This window comes from Lygodium microphyllum, chromosome 18 (assembly GCF_053477565.2).
Source record: "Lygodium microphyllum isolate KBCC chromosome 18, Lygodium_microphyllum_v1.1.10, whole genome shotgun sequence".
NCBI lineage: Eukaryota > Viridiplantae > Streptophyta > Polypodiopsida > Schizaeales > Lygodiaceae > Lygodium > Lygodium microphyllum.
This window is the reverse complement of record NC_141152.1, coordinates 55,798,622-55,821,240: the sequence shown is the minus strand read 5'-3', so window position 1 is coordinate 55,821,240 and position 22,619 is coordinate 55,798,622.

The following is a 22,619-nucleotide window of genomic DNA, read 5'->3' as shown; positions in this document are numbered from 1 at the left end:
TTCCAAAAGTTTTTCCCCCCCGAAATCTCTTCTTATGTCATGTATAGTTTGGCATTTTTTGGTATCTTTCTAAAAGACTTACTTTCAATTTGATCATTCTCTTAGCCATAGCCACATAACATCAAGCTTCTTTTGGTATCTTTCTACAAGACTTACTTTCAATTTGATCATTCTCTTAGCCATAGCCACATAACATCCACCTTCTTTCTTTCTTCCACAGTCATTATCTTACCTCCATTCCACAGATCTTCTCATCTTTCTATGCTCACACAGTCATAACCATATAGCCCCTAACTTCTCCCAGTCATAGACACAACTTCTGTCTTTTTCCTAAGTATAGCTATATCTACACTACCCTTAGCTTTTCCCAGGAATAGCTACATGATACTCAACTTCTCTCTTTCTTCCATAGTCATTCTCTTACCTCCATTCCAAAAATCTTCACATCTTTTTATGCCTACACAATCATAGCCACACAGTCTCCCAACTTCTTCCAACCATAGCCATATAGCACCCAACTTCCACCCCAACCATCAACTTGATAGCTCTACTTCTGATGCTGAGAATCTGGTTTAAATGTGATGGCTTAGTCTATTCCCTGCAAGGAGCTTCAACTTCAAATGAGCTAAAGAAAAGATCCTATTCAATGGGACCATACTTTCCATGCAAAGAGACAAGCTGCACCAACTTGCTTGTCTAAGATCAAAGCAACAAAGAAAGATTTGGCAAAGATGCCAAGGAAATCAATCCAAGTATTTGACTTGTCGATGAGGGCAAAGTGTCTTGGCAAACAAATCAAGAAACCCAGGTCACCAAGTCCTATGATCAATGTGAAACCAAAGGGAAGAAGTGCACAAGGGAGCCACTCAATGGATTGCCACCCTTAAGGCGTGGCACATAATGGCAATAAGTGAGCCAATCATGTCTCAACCCCAACAACCTGACTTGGGATTACTTTTACAAAGCTTGGCATGGAAAGCCACAAGAGCCAAAGCTCAGTATTAAAGATAGTACTTTGAAGCATCCACTTCTTAGATGTATTGAGTTGAGTGTAGACTGAAATGGAATAGAATAAAAGAACGAGTCTAGATGGGTAGACACTAACCAACTTGATAGGAAATGCTATGTTAAGTTCCCCAACTCAGACTGTGGGAGATATTGATTAGCTTGATAGAAGAGGATGCATTAAGACCCTGCAACTGAGTCAAGTCCTAGCTCGACAAACTTAACCACCATGTTAGAATGAGCTCTGTTAAGACCCGTGAATGAGTCAAAGGTAAGTAAGCCTTAAATTACTAAGGACAATAATCCATTGTGTGAGGGTGAGTGTGGGATATTCCTTCTCTCCTGTTTGGGGCTTTGTAGATGTGCCATGGCTAGGCAATAATAGTGACTCAAATGTAGCATATACTCTACATGCGATTCACTATGCTCAATGGTGAACCCTCACTTGTACAATTTTCATGAGGGTGTAGTCTTGAGATAGACATATATGTTGCACCTTTCTATTTTATGAATACAAGGATTCTTTTTTGATATATTTTTTGTCCCTTTTTCCTGTGCCATTTCTGTGTCTTTTAATAGGTTTCCACTTGAAAGTTCCATAAAACTCTATAATGAGGGGGAGGCCTAGGGTAACGGAGCCAATGGTGAAACATGTGTTAAAAAACAAATATATTGAGGCTAGTAATGTGACAAAAAAGGGGAAATATGTTGAGAAGTTGGCTTAGATATCACTCATAAATTTGCTGAAAAGTGTCATATTACTAGCTCTTAAGTGTACGACTACCTCCCAAAAGTGTATTTTAGATTGTGTAAAATATTCTAAAATAAAAATAAACTTTTGCAATTGTTCTTGTTTTTTCCTACATGTTCATGTATTCATATCTCAAAACAAGAGCAAAATACATCTTTATCCTTCGGTGATCTATAGTTAGCCCCTTTACCCTGGCTACATTTGCTAAAAAACTTTGAGCCAATCGAACAAATTGTACAGCAATGGTCCGAAGTAGTAGGCCCATTGGAGCTCAGCCTTCTTCTTTTTCTTTTCTAGGCATGGCGTGCATGAATCAAAAGAAGTGTGGAGTACTAATTGGACCACTATTAACCTATTTGTCATAACTTTTGAGAGTTGACGGAGTACCCTCGACGATGAGAGTATTACGTGCTGGATGTGAAAGGACCTTACCGATCCCTCCTTGAACTTGCTGGAGTTACGAGTACCTTGCGGGCCTGGATTGGGAGATATCGTGTTCTCTTGAATCTCTCTCTCTCTCGCTCTCTCTCTCTAGATAGGTTACATAGCATGGAGTGCAGATGATGGTGTCCAGACAGACTTAACCTGTCCCTCGCTCTCAAGTGCCCCTCGCTCTCAGCCTCTCTCTCTCTCTCTCTCTCTCTCTCTTTCTCTCTCTCTTTGTATTTACATGGGTTTCATAGCATGGCCTGCAGACGGTGGTATCGAGAGACTTCACTTGCGTGTGAATAGACAGGCTTAACCTGTGTGAAAATGCTTCAGCCCGAAGTCCGTAGAGCAAACGTGCAAGTTCCATTATAGTGTGCGTGGCGGGGGCCTTATAAAAGGATGTATGGATGAGAGCCCATGATCGAGAAATTAGGATGTCCAATGAGCCGTATCAAAGCAGCCCAATTATCTGCAAGCGCATAACTTTATCTTTATTGGAGAGAATTATTTAGGCATGTGGAGTTGCCCATGGGCCATATACAACATCAACACAACATGAGGAGGACAGGAAGGACGCTGAATTTTATGTGGCCCGCTGGAAAGCGACGTCTTCTGAGATATCAGGGTAAAAACAGAGAGAGAGAGAGAGAGATAGCTCTGACTCCTGAGCGAGAGAGATGTTTTGTAGGGACAAGCGATCCCACCAGCATCGTAGCAGTGCGGATTCGCGTTTTGGTGCGCTATATGGCCTATCACTATCAACTATAAGAAAGGGAGACGTCAATTTGTTAAACATCAACCTCTGAGAGAGACGCATAGACACAGAGCGAGAGTGAGAGAGAGAGAGAGAGAGAGAGATGAGGATTGAGGGCTTTACCGGGAAAAAGAAACGAGCGACGTCTGCCGTGCCGTCTCAGGTCTGGACTCTGGAGTCTCGTGAGTCGTGAGAGAGGGAGTGCATCATGCGTGATACGTATCTTCGTTCAAAACGGTGTATGTAGACAGAGACAGGCCTGTCATGTCTCGCCTCATTAAATTTATGTGGTAAACAATGTGACGTTTGGCAGGCCAACCTGTTACCTCCCCCAGCCCCACAACAACAATCATAAATGTGTTATTAAGTATGCCTCGGGTCCAGGGAGTCCGGACTCTGAGTTCTCTCTCGAGACGACAGAGAGAGAGAGAGAGAGAGAGAGAGAGAGGGAGGGACGTACCCTGTACAGTGCAGGCGCAAGCCGAATGATTTAATATATTTCTACCGTAGACCCATGCACAATTCCAGGTGTTCACTTCTCTTTCTGTCTGTCGGTGTTTCTGTCTCACATATGAGAGATTTCTACACACCAACAAATGGCGACTTCCAGCTGCCCCTCCATTCCAACAAGTACATCAGACGGTTAGCTTCTCAAGTTAGCTTCAGCCCTTTTTTGTTCCATGTTCTGCCGTTGCCTCATGACGGCTCCTTACTCCGCCTTTTCTGTCCCCAAGCTTCCAAGTTCCATCAGCAAGTCCTTGAACAAGGATTCCAACCTGCTACAACTGGAATAATCAAAGGGAAACGCCATGGTTGCAATCACCATCGTCGGTGTTAGCAGTACCACCTTTAGAAACCCCACCTGCCAGTCTGATCGGAATGCCAATTCTCTTCTTCACCTTACCATTCACTTATCCAGACAGTAGCAAAAGCACTATAAGTCATCAAAAACTCTTTGATTGATTCCTCTACAGCTCAAAACAAAGTGCAGTTGCCATCGGCATAGGCTGTGGATATATATCAGCAAGGGCCCCACGCTCCATCGGCATACATTTGGGCCGCCATTATTCTCTCTTCTAAAATGGCCACCCCACCAGTAGTACAGCCTTATTGGCCTTCATACTTGATAATACGTAGCAGAGGGTGGGTGATCGATGCAAACAATAGTGATGCTGTTGGGCAACTTTATCGTATGCTTCTCTCAATTCAAATTTCCGAGTGAATCAGCCATTAATGCAGATGATAGCAGATGCATTAGAAAACAATGCCTTGACCATTTGACAGAACATAGAGCCAAAACCGCCAAGATAAACTACCAATTGACAAGATCATGAGCTTTATCTAATTTGATATTGATAAGAATAAGTAGTCTCTAGAGCAGGTAGCACGGTCAATCTCGAACATCAAATCAAATTTCAGAATTGCATTAGGAAATCTTCCGTCCATGCGCAAAACCATATTGGCTTCCATGAACCAGCTTGGAATGAACAAATTTCACTCTCAGTGGCGCAAGTGTCCTCGCCATGATTGTATCTGGAACATTAAGCATGGTAAAGGTTCTCCAATCTCCACTCATTAGGCTTCCTTCTATCTGCACCTTTCGGGATAAGCTTCATTACTCCTTGATTTGCAATGGAACGATTTCTTTTGCATGGATCTTGCCCACGAGTCTCTTTCTTTATCATCTTAGCCGTGTATTCCAGCTCTTCCATCGTAAAGGGCGTGTCCAGCAGTAAAGTTGCATCAAAATTACTCTCTCTCTCTCTCTCTCTCTCATAACTGAAGGGTGACAAGGAATCTGCAGCCTCCTGATCACTTCACCAGTTTCAAAAGGCATGCTGACAATGGCAGATAGAAGTAAATTTTGAGATTAATGCAATTCCTTCTTCATATGAGGCCGGTTACACACCGGACTATGGTTGCGGACAGCAGGTGGAAAAAGAGGCTGCGTAACCACCTTGAGGCTGGTTACACACTGAGTGATGGATAGCCAACCCTTGCCGAGAGTGTGGGCATGCACTTTTTGAAACTAGGCACGGACATGACACAATACCTTTACACACCAAATGGATCTCATTTGCAAAAAAGTATTTAAAAAAACTTATAAATTTTTTGATTGGTTGCAAATGCAAAAAGTGTATCCTCTCGCGCCATTTTACAAAATGAGCAAGGGAAACTCCTTGTTCAAAAGTGGGCATGGAGTTCATCTGTTTAGCAGGTAAACAAGAGGTCAAGTCCTCTCCAGTGTGTAAAGGATTGCAGACGCCCAGCCCTTAAATAAATGTTTTGATTGGTTAAAACTGACAAAGTGGGCGTCTCTCACTTGGTGTGTAACCAGACTGAGCATACAATATTGCTTTCCCCATCTTCAATCAAAACCATAATTTCATTCTTCTACTTACTCTGGAGCGCCTTGAAGAAGAAACTAATTCATGCCTCATCCATCAAGTCCTTTATCCTCCAATGGAATCTTAATGCTTGAAACTCGATGATTCTCCCTACTTTAACCATAGTCTTCAATGTCCTACAAGAAGGTGCATTGCTCGACATGAAGAGCACCAAGGACACTGCTTCAACATTGCTTAATTGAATCAAGGTGCATTCACACCCCCCCCCCCCACGAGGTTGATGTGTCCCGTGCTGCTTACACAACTCTATCACCCATTTCATGCAAAGCTCCCCCCTCACTTAGGATCTTAAGATCTCACCTAAGTGTTCAACTAGCACTATTTGGTTTTACTAACAAACCTCTTGTCATGCAAAAAGAAAGTGTTGAACTTGAATGAAGGTGATCCTTTAAAGGTCTACCTCACACAAATTGCTCTAAAGGTGAGAATTATCCAGACATGGTCTAGATCTAAGAACTCAAACAAGTGAGAATTATCTAGACATGGTCCAAATCCAAGAACTCAAACAATCCTAGTGCCAATCATAGAGCCAACATAATTTTCCCTTAGAAACATTGCAAGCATTTTCAATGTTTCTTTCACTACAATCCTCATGCCTCCTCTTCATCTCCAAAGGATCTGTATTCATACCTTTCAACATCCAGGAGTGGTTTTTTGCCAACTTTAATTCCTATAGACCCTCTGCTTTTCTCTTCTCATAGCACATGTCCCTATAACCTCATATACTTTATTTTCCTCAATGTTTCAAGTTTAGTTTATGCAAATTAAAAGTGCTATGGAATTGAAACTTTGGGTTTATGTATTTTGCAATGTTGTATTTGCACCTTTGGGTGGTTTATCTTACAAAATCTCTTAAGTTGAATTTCCAAATGTTTGCCTTTAACTTGACTTAAATGAACTCTCCCAAATCATGGAGTGGACTCTCCAATCATTAAAAACATGTCTAGAGTCTCATGTGCACTTTCCAAAGTCAAAATGAACACATGTAATCGTTTCTTAAACCTTTTAATGCTGATCATTTCTGTAGGGTCAAGAGTAAATGAAAGGAAGAAACCCATTCTTTCGATCATGCACTTCTGCTCTCCTTTTTTTGCTTGTGCCTATGTTCTCTCAGCCATTCCCTCCTACAAGCATGTCTAAAGCTAGGGTTGCCCTAGAATCCCAACTTTCTAGTTCATTGTTTAATGACAACAATATGGAGAGCACACATGCATCCACAAACTGAAAATTTCCTTTTTTTCATCTTTTCAAACTCTCATGCACAAGGCGCTACTAGAGTAGCCTCTTTCATCCCCTCTTGTAGTGCATTCACTTACCATTGACAATCCAAGTATGCTAGCTTATCCTTCACCACACATGTATTGTAAGCCCTTTTATCCCCTTGAGAGTGCACCACTTACTTTTGCTGTTGCCACTGTGTAAGAGGCACCAACAAAGATGGTAATGGGTTGAAGGGGAAACAACATTGAAACATGGACACCCTTCTTGGTCAAAATAATGTTGGATTTGTATAAGGACAAATGGATTTCACTAAACAAGGGTAACTTCAAGGCCAAACCTTGGGGGGAGGGGGAGACATTGTAGCTTATCTTAATAGTAAGTATGATGCTTTATATTTATGTCTAATGAACGATATATAAAGCCCAATGTCAAGCCTTCTAAACTATGTGTAATCTTCAAATGGTAGGTACAACAATGGTATGACATTGACTTCTCAAATAATCAATATAAATATAACTAGAAAAATATGAAAAAGCATTTATAAGAGCAAAGCAAAAAGAATCCTAGGTTAGTATAGAGCCTTCCAGATGGGAGTTCGTTAGTAGAATGGGCAAGTTATTGGGAAGCACATTGAATGTTTGAGATCTGGATGATGGCTCCATAAGAGGGGACTATGTGCATCCAGATGTGGTTTTGTTGGTTGAAGATGAAGACAATGCATAGGGAGATGAAGATAGTGATGCACCTTGTCCTTCAAGATGAAAGGGAAGTAGAGCCCAGGAGGAAGAAGCTTGGCGGTGAGAGCCATGGTAGATGGAGAGCAAGAGCAAGAGAGAGACTCAAAAGTGGGAACTCCAACAACCACAATGTGTAGCCAGGCCTTCCTTTATTCAAACTATCACTAAAAGAATAAAGAATAAGTAACTGTGACAGGCACCCGCCACCTGTAGTGTGTAGTGGCAGGTACTGTCAGTGTAATAATACATGGGTGGCTAGGCGGAGGCGCCTTTACCCCCAACAACCTCCCACTTAAAGGAAAATCTACCCCAGTGAGAGAGAAAAGAAAAGAAAAGGTAGTACAACATGTACACAAGTACAATAGGATGAGGAAAAAGACATCATCTCATCCAAAGTCCATCAATCTCCTGAGAAAGGTAAAGCGCTTTGTAGTGAGGCTCTTCATGAGCAAGTCTGTAGGATTATGCTCAGTCGGAATCTTGACAAGGTTAACAGACTTGTCCTTAAGGATCTCGTGAATGAAGTGATATCTCACCTCAATATGTTTCGTCTTCACATGGAAGACTGGATTCTTGGATAATTGAATGGCACTCATAGAATCTAAATGCAGTGTAGGCATAGCATCTGTCATACCAAGGTCTGCAATCAAACGGCCTAACCAAATAGCCTCCTTGCAAGCCTCTGTAGTAGAAAGAGCCGTACACTTCTGCACCTTGGACATCCAAGAGATAGCCCCTCCAGCATAAGTGAACACATAGCCAGAAGTGGACTTCCTACTATTTACATGTCCTGCATAATCAAAGTCAATGTATCCCACGACTCCTGTATCCTGGCTACCATAGCAAACACACATATCTGTTGTGCCCTTCAGGTACCTCATGATACCCTTCACGGCATCCCAATGTTTCTTGCCAGGTGTAGCCATTTAATGTGCCACAACCCCAACTGCAAAAGCAATATCTGGACGGGTGGCTATCATGGCATATATAAGACTGCCCACGGCTGATGCATAGGGAATCTTGGCCATTTACTCATCTGTCTGCGGACAATCGTCCTCTGAAACCTTCACATGAGAAGGTAATGGACAGAATGATAGAGAGTAAATTAGGGTAGAAGATAATATGATGTTATTATTCTCCACTAGCCAAGCTTTTGTATAAATGTGTTTACATATCTTTGATCAATTCAGAGAGAGAGAGAGAGAGAGAGAGAGAGAGAGAGAGAGAGAGAGAGAGAGAGAGAGAGAGAGAGAGAGAGAGAGAGAGAGAGAGAGAGAGAGAGAGAGAGAGAGAGAGAGAGAGAGAGAGAGAGAATATTTTGGATAGAATAGAAGATAAGATTGGATGCTAACTAGAGGTAGATTAAAAGCTAAGATTACAGGCAGATTAGGGGTTGATTAGGGTCTATCATGACTGAAATCAAGAGAAAGAGACAAGGTTCAACTGGGTAAAAAAGAACATAGATATAGTGAATCAAAGAGGTGTAGATAGTAGACTACTTCCAAGATTTGCTTGAATCTTGAGAACTTTTGAAATAAACCTCTCAATATTTAGGAGTCTCCTACAACAATCTTGTGCAAGCATTGAGAGCAAGGATTTAAGCCTGCAAGCATTTACGAGGCTTGAGGCCTCCATGGTACCCTAATTTGGGGGGTTTTAAGTCCTCAGGCTAAATTTCTTTAATTTGAGAATGGAGATGTTTTGAGGATCATTGGAGAAGGGATTTTCATAATCTCTCGATCATTTATTATATGGATCTGATTGAAATTGATGTATCAAGTCATCGACAAACTTAATGAAGATATAACTCATTGATTCTTGATCCCTCCATCTTAGCCACTTGTTGAAGCTTATTCCATTTGGTTGGAGGTTCAAGAAATCAATATCTCAATGTATAGAAGCCACTTTCTTTGCTAGAATGTTCGATCATTAAAATTAGTAGTAAAATGGTACTTCTAAGGTTTTGTTGAATGCTAGTTTGTTTGAAAATTCTCTACACTAAGCTATTCATTTTATACCTAAAATTGATTGGTTGTGCTTGAATATTGACGATAATTAATCCCTCTTATCCCCATTCATTTGATCTCTTCAAATTTATCCCTATTGTATCTCATGGAAGGGTAAAAGACTATTTTTAGTATATCCATTTCGTCAAATTCTTATTAGCCTAGTATTGAATTTGCCATGTTCAATACCCAAGAAAAAAAAGTTGGGTGTTGGAATGAGGTAGTAGGACAATAGTGAGGTGATCCTTGCCTACTACTAAAGACTTCAAAGGGGTGCAAATCTAGGCCTGGGGTGGAACTTTGCACATCCCCTAGTGGTCCTAATCCCATTTAGGGAGCCTTGATTGCCAACATATCTCGCACCATAGGTACTTGGGTGGACTTTGAAGACATCATGATGATCTACATTAGTTGAGGGCAATATGCAATAGTTAGAGATTTGTTACATATGGCTTAAAATAGGTTGTTATAGACCTACAAGCACCAACATGTGCTTACAACAGTTTACATGACCTACATAAATTACTATAGAGAATTTCCAGCATTCTTTTAATCCCTAAAAGTACCTAATAGGCCATAGAGGTGCCAATAGACCCCACAAGTTCCCACACTATTACCCAAGTGTTTATGGCTATTAAACAAAGGTTACATGTGTAAAATAGGGTCAAAATAGGTGATGCCTTATTCAGGACAGTTTTAGGAAAGTGGCACATGATTGTGTAGAGTGAGTTTAATGGAAAATTGAAGTAATCAAATTGTAGATGACATCACACCCTCCAATTTTAATAAAAAATCTCATCATTTGGATCTCGAGATCAAGAGATGTCGTTGAAATACTTTTATTAGGTCAAGTAGATAGCACTCTAGCACTTATGGCAAAGAACAAGATAAAAGATTAGATAATGGATGCCATCAATGAAGATGTATGGGATTTTCAAAAAATGACCAAAATCTTTCCAATAATGGCATCAACCATGAGCAAGAGGACATTGGAGTTAGCATGTCAAATGCACAACATGCCCATAATTTGGATGAGGTTAACAATGTATCTAATGAATCCAATGACCACACCCATCAGTAGTTATCTAATTAAATTGAGCTCATGAACAAGGGGATTCTCAACTCAATATAAGCATGGAAACCAAGCTTGACAAGTTAACAGATACATTTACCATGTTTAGTAATAAATTCTCTCACAATAGCCCCTACCATTCTAGATGTAGTTCCAACCAAAGCTATTTTTCCCAAGTCAACAAATCAACACCACATGGACCAAACTTTGAGATAGATGAGCCATCTAGAGTGAAATAATCTTATTAGCCACCTCAAGTGCAAGCTAGGTATAAAACACAAACTCAATTTACCCCAAGAGATAATGACTAACATGAAGGGCTTCAATCCAACACTAGATATGATGAAGATTACCATGGATCTGATCCATTTACAATTTTTTTAACCCACAACCCTTGTAACGTGTCCACCTGTTCCCTTCAGGACACGTCTTAGCAGTCCATCAGAAAGGAGGTCTAGAAAGCTCCGCCTGGCACTCCCATGGAATGTTACGGGGTTTGCGATCTAGGACTTTCCACGTCTGCAACGTAGCAGAAGTATTCTGGCCGTTTTCACATAGGACCAACTTGAATCAGGGTTTTCCCTAATGGTCATTTTCTAAACGGAAACTAGTGTCGAACCCCGAGCGAACTATTTTACGCAGAATCGCCAGGGCCGAAGCGGATTCATGCTGCACTTGGTTCAAGGAGAATGGGAGACGAGAGGGATGCAAGGCTCAACCTCTCTGCCATAAGGCATAGTCCCATTCCGTTCCCCTAAAACAACGTAAACCGGGATTATTATAGCCTAGACTCTAGGTCAACGCCCTTGCTATTCATTTCCTTTGAGAATATCTCCTTGCTGTCCATTATGATTGAGAAAAGTTCCCGGCCAACCCGGACCACCCATCTCTAGGACGGACCCATGGCCACATCCACCGCACTTTCCTCAAGTTGTTTTAGTTGTCTAATTACCTACCACATTTAGTTGGACATGCATCAAGCAGCTTCCTTAATTAGCCCATTATATTCCTTCACGTAATCTTAGCACTTGACATAGAAAAACAGTGTCAAACAAGTTCCTTTTCAACAGGTTATCATATTTATCTTTGGAATACATTCATAAAGTCCAACCCGCAGGCTTATCCATAATCCGCCTGAAGGCTATCCAGCAATCCACAGGGATTACTAATCCAAGATTCTGCCCGTAGACTAGTATGCGGGCCTCGAGATCCAATCTCAAGACACGTTGGTCTCGTGTAGAGCTCGGAAGGAGAGGGATTTACGGCTAGAGCCCCCCTGACACCCAAGCGTCCTCCTGCTCCAAGTAGTGCCCAATAGAGAGATCTCATGCGGCGGGTTCGGTCCACGTTCCCGGCACGGCTAACAACCCCCTTGGTTAGGGTCAGGCAGACAGTCGAGGGTAATTGAGGCTGCCTCTCCCTTTAGGCCTTCAACCTAAAGCATTAGATATCTTTTCATCCTTTAGTTCCTTGAGCAAACAAAGCAAACAGTGCTCTTCAAACTGTTACAAGAACAATCATTTCTAGTGTTCCTTATTTGGCCAACTGCTAAGGAGTGAATTCTTCTCTTTGAATGCATCCAGCATTTGATCCGGGATCAATTATGACTTGGCAAGATCCCCACGGGCTTGTTTGTTAACCCTTATGTCCTTGGGTTAGGGCCGTACCCTATTAACCCAACTTAACCAATACCTTAGGTTCTATTAACAATAAATCATGGCAACCATGTCGCTCCAAATTATTGATTGGTCCTTTGCTTCCAAGCAAATATCTAATTTCCTTATCTTGGCAACTTTTCCCAAGAAAGGTGATATAACATGATGACTACTCATCCTTTTGCAAGTTAAACTTGCGCAAGAATCTACCAACCTCATTCCGAGGAATTGGCCATTCTCTTGTGATCAAACCACAAGATCATGTGACGTTGCAACTTCTTCACAAGTGTCGTATCTATTCCATGGGATTATTTCACCCATTGACGAACGGCATCTTCTGGTCACGGAATCATGATTAGATAAGAAACAAGGTTCAGGGTGTCTTCATATCCAATCAATTCCCGATTACACTAGAAGGCTGACATCGTTCGGTCCTAGGGTTCCAACTCAATTTGAGTTTCATCTTTTGAACGAGTGATCTTTAGGGTAGAAACCCTAAATCATTTCTTGCAAGGATGTCCAATTGTCCCTACATTCCATGAATGCGGACAGGACCCTTGGGTATGAGGGTTTCGACCTGGCAACAAGTGAGAAACTAGGTCAAGTCCTTAACGTGCTAAACCTTAGTTAGCGCTTGGAGTATATTGTATTGATTTAACCATCCTATGCGAATCCTTTGTGGTTTAGGTATTTTGGGTAATCCAGTTTACTTGTCTTACGACAAGGGCGAACCAATTCTAGGGATGTTGATTTGATCTAAAATGGGAAAACTAGTCGCATAACGTCGTAATTCACGTAAGCACACGATTCACTGTCTCTACGTACGACTAGATTCACAATCCCTAACTTTACTTAAGGCCAAAACACATGTTAAATTACGACATAATTTCCATTGATCCTACTAGGGCTTGCATTCACGATTTATGCCACTAAGCTTTTAAGGTTTTATGTTAAAATGAACCATGCAGACTTTTCCTAACTACATATCTGAATGAAATTATTTGTACGATGAATGAGCATTACACAACCTTTCCTAATTACTATGTAGTTAAATGAGATTTATGCCAATTGAAGCTAGAGTTAACCTACTTCATGTAGCCCTTGAATCTTTTCCATGCCTTGCATTTTCCTATGGTTGATAACGACTTTTTTAATGAATCATTACAAAGAAGATTTGTCTAAAGTTGCGACATGCTATTTAATCTTTCCATGCATAATCAAAGGTGTACTACAAGAATTTTGACTTTGTAACGGTAGTCATTAGTTGTTCTAAATTCGTTACTTTGCAATGCACAAATGCAACTTGCTAAAAATGCTTAGACACCTTATGTTCTTTTTCATTCATTCCTTTGAAAGTACCAATGACCAATCTTCAATCGTGAGTTACTTCTAGTAAATTTAAAATAGCCAATTTATTTCAATGGCATCTAACTAGGTGGATTTGACAAGCATAAGTGCATCCTAATTCCATGAAATAACAATGCATAACTGCAATACTTCTTCGTAAATCAAAAATAGGAAGAAAACCTGGATTTGTGGGCTCGGTGAAATATATGTTGAGATATCGAGCTCCACTCGTGATATGCCAGGGTGACCGTTGTGCATTTATGTCACTGACTTGTTAGCTGCTGGAGATGCAGTTGGTACACCGCCCATGAATAATAGCTAGATGACAGCTATCCTTATCTACTCTAGTTCGTGGCTCAGTTAGTATGCCACCTTAGTTAGTTGAGTTTGGCTTGAGACTCATATATAGGGTTCTTCTATTTCTCTGTACGTGTGTTCTTTTTGGCTTACACAACTAAGAAGAGAAAAAACTATTTTCAGCCTCCACCTGTGTGTGTATTCCCCCATTGTGCAAGTGAGAAAGCTACAAGTGAGATTCCTTCCTTCTCTCCCACAATCTTGACATTGTATCAGAGCCTGGTTCGTGGTAAGGAGTTCAAGAAAGCAAACCAAGTTCGCGGTGTTCTGGTAAGAGGACCAGTGTTGCTTTCATTTTTTGAGTTTGGGAGCAAGTCTTTGCAGGTAGCATAGACGGAAAGTGCAAGAGTGCATTGTCTCAGATTGAGACGCCCTTCGCACTGTAGCAAGAGTGCATTGTCTCAAATTGAGACGCCCTTCGTGATTGCCCTGTTTTTTTGATTCGAGGCCATTTCGGGGACTGTTTTGGAGGCGGAAGTTTTCCACACGCACTCAGGAAAAGGCCCAGTTTTTTGCTGTGCGACCACTGTTCTACAGGTCGGTGAAAAGTTATCGTAGAAATTGCATCGTATGTCTGTGCGCAGAGACATTGGGAGTTACAGAATCATCCTTGTTGCTTATTGATGCAAAATTGTCACTAGGAAGTGATTGTGTGGTCAAATACCACTTTCGTCAGTTTTGCAGATTTGCCCTTGTGAGGCTGAAGCTGTGTTTTTTGTAGTGACAGAATTTTTTTCAGTGTTCTGTAATGGCGTTTGATTCTCTTTCACAGATTGTCACTGAAAAGCTTGACAAGAACAACTTCCAAGCATGGAAGTTTAGAATGACAAATTTCCTTAAGGGAAAAGGATACTGGGAATTTGTTGCAGGAAATGAAGAAGAACCAGTTCTTCCTGATGTTCCCAATCAATAGCAAATGCAGGCATTTAACATGATAACCCTACGTTGGGGATCTTTAATGACCACACCAATGCTTGTGTGTTTAGCAGGCCCTCTAGAAGCTCCATCAAAATATAGAGTATAAACCTAGGCTTTATTGATAGGCCACCACATAGTAATCAGCTCACTCATATGTATGATAATCAAAATCAAGCCATGAAAGAGGATGTATAACAGGTACAATCCCTCCTTCCTTGTTAAACTCGATAGAAATGCTAGTTAGAAGTCATTTTGACAATGGTGGTAGTAGACCTTAATTTCCCACATAAAGGATCCGTCTTGCCACTCAATAACCTGATACCCTTTTCTCCATCAGATCACTCAACCTTGGTGCTAACGTTGCTCAAGATACGGATGCTCCAGATAGGGAATGATGAATCCCATATGCTTGTCTTGGTACCTACTGAACGTTAAAGCTGATTCCTAAAGGACCTGCATAGGCACCAAGCCCAATGTTAGCCCTTACACATAGTAAGGCTTCAACTGATTAAAGTTAACTTTAGTCTTACACTCTACCCCTTGCAATTCTACTAGAAGGGCCGTAGAGCCATTTTTTCCTAAACGTACAATCTTGTATGGTCCATCCCATTTGGGTTCTAATTTTCTTGGAAATATCTCTCGATGAGCATCATAATACATCACTAACTGACCTTTCGCAAATCTGTACTTCTTAGCCCAAAGATCATGAAGGGATTTCATTCTCCTCTTCCCTACTTCTTGATGTAGCAAATCCTGCAATTTAATCTCATCAAGATGTGCTAGAGAAGTATACAATTCTTGTAACGCTTCTCCCTCTCCCAACGAATGATTGAGGGAAAAACATACAGTGGGGAGCTCTATTTCTAATGGCAAAACGCACTCCTCCCCATACACTAGCTTGAACGGAGTGTGGTCCTGTCTTGTTGTAAGCCCACACTACCACATATAATTTTTTACCGCAGTCGCGCTTGCTTTTCGATACTATCTTGGATAAGATTCCTACAAGTTGTTTATTTGTACTCTCAACCTAACCGTTCACTTGAGGATTTACGGGGTAGTCTTGTTGTGCTTAATCTTCAAAGCTTCAGTTAGGGCCACTATAACCTTGTTCAAGAAGTGTGTCCCTCGATTAGACACAATTTCCTTCAGTGGATTAACACGGCAAACAATTTTCTCCATAATGAAGCTAGCCATCTCCTTACCATTATCCTTTACTGTTTCTTGAGCTTCATACCACTTTGTAAAGTAGTTTGTTGCTACAATAATATACCACTTCCACGTAGTTGATGAAGGGTATATTGGTCTCACAAAATCAATACCCCATTTTTCAAAGGGTAACATAACCAAAAATGGGATTTAAAGGTCACCTAAAATTTTTCCTCGCATCTTGTCTTGGATAGATATTACAACGCTTAACATAATTGAAAGCATCTAGGGAAATCGATGGCCACCAATATCCAACACAGAGAGCTTTTCGGGCAGTAAGCTGGCCAACAAAATGTCCCCACATGATGAATCATGGCACTCCTCAAGAATAAATGGTACCTCATTGGGTACTACACAATGACGGTAGATATTATCTACTCCTCTCTGATATAAGACACCCGATATAATTGAAAAGCGTAAATCCTCCTATAGATAAATAATGCATTATAGCCACATACCAAGAAGGGATGGAAGCTGCATCAATTTTGAATAGGCCTTCAATATGACTTCCCTCAGCCAAAATTTCCTTTGGCTCCCCGAAATCCACAAGACATTCCATAATACCCAATAGCTCTTTGGTGGCTTGCTCCTAATCTCATAATTGAACTCCTACAAAGTGATTAACCACTTTGCTAAATAGTCAGGTGGTTGCAACTTATTCAACAACAATCTGAGTCCTTTCGCCTTTATAAAGAATGCTACCTTCTCATAGAGAATATAATTCCTAAATTCCTTCGTCTCAAATACCATTCCAAGGCACAATTTCTCCATGTATATATAGTTAACTTCAGATATCCCCAATTTCCTACTAGCAAAAGCAATTGGATGATACCATTTCTCCTCCCAAATTTGAGCTAAACAACAACGAGCTAATACTATGCATTGTGGCTACTGAAAATATATAGAAAACTTCACCTCTTCTCGGTGCTTTTAGGATTGGCACTTTCATTAATTCCTACTTCACATCCTCAAAGGATATGTGACAAGCTTCATTCCATTCAAACAAACAGTTAAAAGATAGAAGATTCATCAACGACAACACTCTTTCTGCTAGTGAATTGATAAATGTAATAAAGCTAAATTCCACAGCAAGATTTTTAACTAAAAATACAAGGAATAGACATAAAATGCCAGGAAGCCATAGCCAAGGTAGCTTGGCCAGAAATGGTATTACCAATATTGGCTGAGAATCAAATGATGAGAGGCTACAACAAGGTATACAGCCCAAGCTATGGTGGCCAAGAGTATTCACCCTCTTAGATGGTGGGAGGTTGAGACCTCAAATAAGATATGTTTGTAAAATGACAAAAAGTTCCTGCACATGTTACACCTCCACCTTTTATACGTACCCTAGACTAAGGCATTTATGTTAAGCATTTATGCTTTATTACAAGCCATCCCAGCCTAAAAGAGCTTTGTCCTCAAAGCTGGAATGGGGACAATTGATAAAGGAAGATTACAAGAATAGCTTGTAAATGATGAATCCATGCCGAATGAAACTCTAAGCTGAAGAAGATCTCATACATCAATGAAGTATAGGTATGAAATTTGAATATACTGCTCGAAACTGTCCAAAACAGGCTGTTGCACAAGAATGGCCATAACTTGAAGAAGGAATGTCCAACCATCATGATTGAACTATAGAAATGTAGAGGAAAATCCCTAGTATCCAGCCATGCCATAAAAATCCAATTTTGATGACCATAGAGCGATTATTTTTATGACATAAATTTAATACATCAAGCTGTCCTATTCAGATATTACTACGTTTCGTGCAAAAGCCATGGAAAAGAGTCAAGGTATGATGATTGTTTCCAAGTAGACTCCTCCATGGGAAAACCTCTCCATTTAATAAGGTACTCCAGCAGAGAACAATTTCTTAAAATCTTTTCTCTTTTTCCAATAACCTTTTCATGCTCATAAATGATAAGACCATCTTCATCCATGGGAGGTAACTCCTTTAAAACCTTTATGGATGGACCCGCATATCTCTTAAGTTGAGAAACATGGAAGGTAGAATGGATCCTTGTTGAAGAAGGAAAATCAAGCTTGTATGCAAGCTCACCAACTCGTTTGAGGATTTGATAGGGCCCATAGTAACAATGATCCAACTTATTATGACCGCCTTTGAGAGAAGCATACCTAGATTTAGGCACTTTGAGGAATACCCAATCCCCTTCTTCAAACTTCAAAGGTCTCCGCTTTTCATTAGCATAAGCCTTCATAACATCTTGTGCCTTCCGAATGTTTTCCTTGCATTCATGCAAAAGAGCTTTCATTTTCTCAACTTCAGCCTTGGCTTGTGGATTCACGTCTTCATGAAAAAGGGCTAAACGTATTTGCACTTTGTATCCATAAAGTGCTTCAAATGGTGACATGCCAATGCTCATATGATGAGTATTATTATAACAAAATTTAGCAAGATGTAACCAATGATCTCACAAAGCTTGAGTGTCATGGCAAAAATGACGAAGATAGACTTTGACATGCTCCATTTGGCCATCAGTTTGGGGACGATACCGTGCTAGGAGTCAAAATTGTTCCCATAGAAGTGAATAAACTCCTTCAAAATCTTCCCATGAACTTAGTATCACGATCGAATACTATCCTTGGTGGCATACCATGAAGCTTAAAAACACATTCCATGAACTGTTCAGCTAGTTGCTTTGCTATAAATTGAGCCTTGGTAGGGATAAAATGAGCTGATTTAGTCAACTGGTCCACCACCACATAAATGCTATTCCACCTATGCTTTGTTGTAGGTAATCCCACAATAAAATCCATTGTAATATCAGTCCACTTTCCTTGAGGAATAGGAAGTGGCTGAAGTAATCCATCAGGTAGAAGAGAGGAATCTTTATTTTGTTGACATGGAAGACATTGCAGAACATAATCCTTAACATCCCTCCAAATGCCCTTCCAATAGAAACTATTATGGATATTATCAAATGTTTTGAACAACCCATGGTGTCCCGCTAAGGGTAAAGAGTGCATCTCATGCAAGATATGGTCCTTGAAAGAAGATTGTGGTGTCAAGAATACTCTACTACGATACCATAAGAGACCGTTGTGCCATTTGAAATTTGGATACTCTTCTCTTTTGCCTTGCTGAAATTCCTTCACCATCTTTGATGCTTGCTCATCAAGAAAATACTTGGATATTATGGATCCAATCCTTATGCACGGTTGAAATGGTAGAAATGGAACATGCCCACATTCTTGATAAGGCATCCGCCACTACATTGTCTTTTCCAGCCATATAAGATATTTCAAAGTCATATTCTTGAAGAGTAGCTAACCATCTTCGTTGCTTGGGAGATAAATTTGGTTGTGAAAGAAAATATTTCAGCACACGATGATCGCTTTTGACCCTGAAATGGCTGCCATAAATGTAATGATGCCACCTTTTGATAGCATGCAATATTGCTAACATCTCTTGCTCATAAACATGTAACTGACGCTCCTTGTCATCAAGCTTTTGGATTTCATAAGCTATGACTCCATAATCTTGACATAAAACAGTCCCAATTCCTCTTCCACTAGCATCTGCATATATGATAAATTCGTTTGAGAAATCTGGACATACAAGGATGGGTGCTGAAATTAGAAGAGATTTCAGCCTCATTTCAGCTCACTGAAACTTTATCGGCGATGGAGTCCCAAAAGAAAGCTTCCTTTTTTAGCCTATCCATCAATGGATCCGCTACATGAGCATAATTCTTGATGAACCTTCTATAGAAGGATGACAACCCAAGGAGTCCTCTCAATGAGGTTGCATTCGTAGGAGTAGGCCATTCTTTGACACATTTTACCTTATTGGGGTCCACTCTAATCCCTTGTTCTCCCACAACATGACCCAAGTATTCAACTTCATCTTCCATGAAAGAACACTTCGTCATCTTGGCAAAGAGAGTGTGTCTTCGTAAAGTGTCAAAGATCTCTTTCATATGCTTCAAATGCTCATCCTTGGATTTACTATAGATTAGGATATCATCAAAGAAAACAAGAACTGTTTTGAACAAGAAGGGCTGCAATATTTTATTCATAAGGGCTTGAAAAGTAGCATGTGCATTGGAAAGTCCAAATGGCATAACCAAGAAGTGATATAACCCTCTTTTAGTTCTAAAGGTTGTTTTGAACTCATCTCCTTCTTTCATTTGGATTTGATGATAATCTGACCGAATATCTATTTTGGTGAAGACCTTTGTATCTTTAAGCTCATCTAGAAGATTATCAATTCGAGGAATAGGATACCTATTCTTGACTGTTGACTTGTTCAAATCGTGATAATCAATACACATGAGAAATGATCCATCCTTCTTTTTTACTAAGAGCACAAGAGAGGCAAACGATGATTGACTTTGTTGAATTAAACCCATTTGCAGCAAATCCTTGACTTGACGCTCTACTTCTTTCCTTTCAAACTTGGAAAAGCGATAAGGAGGTTTGTTGATGGGTTTCGTATTGGGCAACAAGTTAATAGGATGGTCAACCTCTCACTTTGGAGGTAAGGAGGATGGTGGTTGAAATAAATCCTTATACTCCTCCAATAGCTCTTCTAATCTTGGATCCCTTTCCTTTGAAGGAGAAGATGGCTGATTTGTCGATTGACCTTCATCTACTTTTGCAAGCAAAAGAGTGAAGATGCATGATTTTTCATTGATTTATTTTTGCAACTTCTTCATGGAAATGAGTTCTATTTATTTGTGGTCTATGCCTTTCAACTCTATGTGCTGTCCTTGCTAATTAAATTCCATTAGCATTTTTTCCAAGTCCAAGGTAAATTTGCCAAGTGTTTTCAGCCAATTACAACCAATGACAATGTCAATAGGTCCCATATCCAAAGTGATCAAATCCACTTTTATTGTGCAAGAGGGCGATAACTCAATTGAGGTACATGGACACACTTCTTTACTAGACTTATATGCACTGTTGGCAACTTGTATCAGCAAGGGAGAATCCATATCAATGGGTAGCAACTTTAGCCCATTCAAAGATTTGGTGTTGACGAAGCTATGAGTGCTGCCCGTATCCACTAGAGTATGTGCAACCTTGCCATTAATGAAACCTTTGAGTCTAAGTGTGTTTTCCCTTTGCAACCAGTCCATGCATCATGTGAGATGGTATACAAGGAAACATGAGAAAAATAATTACCACCTGGATCAAAAGGAAATCCATCCATGGGATTATAGAATTCTTCGTTGGTGGCATGCTCCTCTTCATGAATCTCTTCAACCATTGGATATGCATCAACATGCAGTAAATTTTCCTCTTGATCTTCTTCTTCTTCAACTTCCACTTCCTGAGTGATCACCATGTTGATTTTTGAGTTCTTAGCTTTACACTTCAACTTATGATCTTGTGACCACTTCTCCCCACACTTGAAGCATAATCCTTTAGCATACATTTCCCAAAGCTTGTCGTGAGGAAGGAAGTTGCTGTTAGAATTGTTTTGGGACAGTCTAGGAGCATTTTTAGTTCTTGAAAAAGTACATCTTGGGTCAGCCACATTTCTAAAATTTTGCCCCTGTTTTGATACAAAATTTACACTCTATTTAGAGGCATAATCAGTGGGAAATGTTGGCACTTTGTTGTTATAACTATTTGGACTATTATAACCTTTGTTTTCTTGTCTAAAAGAGTCTCTTGATTGGCTGCAAACTTGCCCATACTTTGTAGGTTGATTGGAAACATTATTACCCATTGCTGAAAATTTCATGCATCCATTTTCTACTTCAAAGAGTATCTTTTAGCCAATTGTATGGACTCATGTAATGTTTTTGGTTGTTGAGCTTCTACCTCGATGATAGGGCAGGGTCAAGACCAAAAATGTATTTATTCAGCTTAGCAAAATCTAAAATACCTTCAACATACATGGAAAGATTCAAGTAGGCATTGGAATAGTCTCTAATGGACATTCCCCTTTAAGTGCACACATACCATCTTCTTTGAAGTCTTTCTTTTTCCAAAGGAGACACAAAGACATCAATCATCACTTGCTTGAACTCCTCCCAAGTGTAAAAAATTTGCCCAATCTTTTGCATGTAACGCCACCAAGTATGGGCATAACCTTCAAGATGAAGAGCGGTGAAATAAATTTTGGCCTCTTCACTTCTAGGGTAAAGGGTGAAGTACAATTCAAGCTCATTGATCCACTCATCCCATTCTGAAGGTGATGCATTGTCTCCTTTGAAATTAGTGATATTGATCTGTTCTTTATATTTTTTTTCATTGTAAGATGGTTGCCCATGAGATTGTTGTCTCCATAAATCTTTATTCCATGAATTTTGTCTAAAAGTAGGTGGCCCAAAACCATGAGATGAGGGTTGTCCATTTGAAACACGCTCTTGGTTTGGGATGTCATGGGCCGATCTTCGCTCATCATGCCTTCCACCTTCATGAACTTGATTGTTGACTGCATTTCCTTTTTGTGCATTTGAGGGTTGATGATAAAAATTCTTGTAGAAGGGGTCACATCCATGATAATCATTGTCCCATTGAGTGTTGTCATGTTTCCCTTCATGTCTATGATTATCCTTTGGACTACTAAACTGAGGCCTTAGGGTATGAATACCATGAATTTGTGAAGGATGATGGTTGCCCTTGACTCTAGATGGCTCTCCCTTTCAAAGGTGTGCATTACTGGCTGAGACTTTTCTTCGTTTGGATGGGAAGGATTGCCAACAAAGGGGATTCAATCACATGGGAGTCTTCAATATTTTGAGGTTTACTTTGTGGTTTGCTTCCGATTTA